Genomic DNA, 3,646 nt, shown 5'->3' with positions numbered 1-3,646 from the left:
TGGGAGGGAAAAGGATTTATTGATTGCACGTTCGCCCCACCTTCAAGGTATTGGCTCGACTAGCGCAACAAAATCTCGTACCTATCGCCGGTCACCTGCATCAGGCTTCCTTGATGCATTCCTACATCGCTCTTTGCTTATACGAGGGGCGACCACTTAACCTGCCCAACATCATCATTCGCAACATGGCCCGCAAGGGATATAAGCCCACAGAGACCGACCTACCGTACGGAAGGCTATTGACAAAAGTCTTTCGTCATTTTGGCATTGAGGTTGACGAGGAAGATTGGAAGGAGACGGGAGAGTCGTGGTTCGACCTTGTCAGCATACGAAAGATGCGCATGAAGGGTAATGAGGGTAGTGGGGATGACCCGGGCCGACAGAGAGACAAGCCGGCAGGAATTATGATGATGATGAGAACGAGGAGGAATTAAATGAGGAGGTAGGTGAGGAGCAGGGAGCCGATGTGCACCTCGGAAAACCAACACATCGAGAGCCCTCTCCCGCTTAGGCGCCGCGGTGGACGCGCCCGACTTGCCGGTAGGCACGATGCCGAGGCCTCATCTTCGGGAGTAGCAGAGCCTAGCTTGAGGTTCATTGCTGCCCGGTGGCTACGTTGATCGAGGTCGCCGCAGTAACGCCGCCGCATCGAGAGCTTCGAGTCCGTATGGAGCTATGCATGATAGGGTGGTTCACATGGAGCATCGTTCGAGGCATCCTAGTTCTCCCGACACACCACCACCGCCAACAGATTAGTGATGAAAGTCTAGGAGTTGTTCCCCATTTTGTTGCCTATATATGGCTTCTCATCGAGAACACCATTAAGACTTTATGTATTTCCTAGTTTTTTTTTTTTTTTTGTACATGTCAGTGACGTATCAACACATTAACTATGTTCTGTCTTTTCATTTGGTTTCTTACATCTTATGTGTTGATAAGGCTTTTATTACACAATCCTAATAAAGAGTAAATCAGGTCGCATGAATCTCGAGTTAATCCCATGGTAGAGCATCACGCCCGATACCAAGTCAGTTACACCCCCATTCCCAACCACGGGGAATGCAATCGAACGCACCAATACGCTCCCAAACCGCCAAGATCGCAGATGCGAAAATAGGATTAACTCATACACACGACCATAGAAGATTAAAACAGATTAAAATAATAATATCGTAGTCTCTGAATCTACGTGATAACTTATATAATGTTGTTTAAGCAATCCTCCCAAGATACAAATCATTCCAATCGGACTTATGTAATACCTACTATATAAATAATACATCTATCATGAAAGGAATCAAAAGAATACACCTATAATTCAAAATGAATAATCAAGTGCATCAAAAGATGGCCACCGCCATAAGTCACCGTCTCGCCAAGGAACACACATCGCAAGAACACTCGGTCCATGCTCCACGATCTCCGGAGCCCACCAATCAACGTAACCAGCCTCGGGAGTCTCGTACTCTGTGCCACTCGCTCGAATGTACCGCATCAACTAAAAATATGTTTCCTCGAGGAGTGAGCTCCAATCGAGCCCAATGAGTGGCTAAGCCACACAAACATACACAATAATAATAATGAATGGGGTTGATCGCAAACCGTACATGATGGACGGATACCAAGGTGTCCCATACCACCAAGGTAGACCGTACATCACATACAATTTACAATCATGCTACATGAATGAATGATGATGTATAGTTTTATTGTTATCCACCTAACACACAACTAAGTCGTATAGTACTATAGCAACACCTTAGGTAGCATCCCGACATCGGTACCATAAACGGATGGTATACCGCGATGACAAACCCGAGTCGCTACCGAAGCCTCTTGCATCGGTCTCCACCAAGAGATATACGCAAACCCCCAAGTCAAATCCCGTCCCGGCGTTCGGCCCAAAATACGGTTGGCACCGAACTTCCCGGTGGGTATACCTGAATAACGGTCGGAACCCACGGATTTGACCGACACCTAACCCCCGTCGGTAAGGGTCATAGTACTGGGTAAACATTTATCCTAGCCAACATTCACCTATTGTATGAGTGAGGTACGCATGTGCATAAGCCGAGGCCGAGTCCATAGATACCGAAATACGGCCGGCCGGCTATCCTCTCGCCCCTCTAGCCCATACGCGTATACAAGTACGAGATGTGAATACCGAAGGTAGTCGATCGGTCACCATCCCGTTTCCACCTAATGCAATGGACAACTCTAATGCAATTTCAAGTACGGTAATCTCAAGCCCAAGACCCACCGCACTTGATCCCGCTCCGAAGCCCTAGATCTACATGCCATGAGTGAGTCCATATTATGGAATCCCCAGTGTCCAAGACCAACCTAAGCACCGAGTCCCATAACTAAATCCAATACCATTCGCACCATAGTGCAGTAAAATAAATAATATCGCAAGACAAGAATGTAAAGTCCTATCAACATCTAAACATTTATATCGTCCTATATCTTACTAATAATTATATATTATAGCACACATGCATGAATGACATTCGCAAGACACGACACACAAACATTCCATAAATTAAGACGTTTGCTTAACTCACTCACCTGATTCTCAGTCAATCGTCAGTACGGAGCTCTTCAAATCGGCGTTCGATGCCAAGTACACTGTCCCACGTACTAATACGCCCCCGAGCCGGGTCAGTCAACCTTAAGAGAGTGTACAACGTGGGGAGAGATTAGTGCCTTAGGGCTAGAAGAGTTGGGCCCCATAAGTTATCAAACAAGGCTAAAATAGGGGACCGGCACATACAGCAAGGCTATATCATGTGCCTGTCCATGTGCCTATCCATGTGTCTGTCCCTCTCGGACTTTCCCACCGGCAGATCTAGGTTCTCGGGACGCACTTGCATGTGCTGTCCATGTGCCTCGTCCCTCTCGGACCTCCCACCGCAGATCTTTCTCGGGACTGCACTTGCATGTGCCTGTCCATGTGCCTGTCCCTCTCGGACTTCCCACCGGCAGATCTACTTTCTCGGGACAGGCACTTGCATGTGCCTGTCCATGTGCCGATCTTTTGTTCATGCCATTCCGAGAATGGTTTTGCAGCCCCAAAGTCTTGGGCTAAAATGGGGTATTCTTAGGGGTTTTTAGGGGTCTCTTTGGCCATGAGAACAACTCCAACCAAGGTGCCATAGCATACACCCAACATGGGTTTGTAAACCCCATGATCGATTAGGTTTTCTTCCATTAAAATACATATGGAAAGAAAACCCATAAATGGAGGTAAATCCCCAACTTAGGGTTCATAAATGGAGAAGGGTGAATGGGTTCAAGGTAGGGTTAGGTGCTTCATAGTTAAGCATCAAGGATTTGCCATTAATGGCTCTTCTAATTGAGTAGATGGAGCACTCAAGGTGTGCTCAACCGATTCAAACCTTAGGTAGTAGAATTAGGGAAAGAGAGAGAGAGAAAGAGATAGAGAATGCTCACCAATGTAGGAGAGCAAGCTTGGGTTCCACCTCTCTCCTTTATTCTTCTTCTTTCTTCTCCTTCTTCCTTCTTCTTCTTCTTCTTTCTTTCCTTCTCTCCTTTCCTCTCCACGATTTAGGTTTTCTATTGTGAGGTGAATAGTGGATTGACCCCTATTTACCTCACTTTAGTCTTAAGTCATGTTTGGTTGTCT

Source organism: Telopea speciosissima, chromosome 5 (assembly GCF_018873765.1).
Source record: "Telopea speciosissima isolate NSW1024214 ecotype Mountain lineage chromosome 5, Tspe_v1, whole genome shotgun sequence".
Lineage (NCBI taxonomy): Eukaryota > Viridiplantae > Streptophyta > Magnoliopsida > Proteales > Proteaceae > Telopea > Telopea speciosissima.
The sequence above is the reverse complement of the archived record's forward strand: the minus strand, read 5'-3'. Positions refer to the sequence as shown.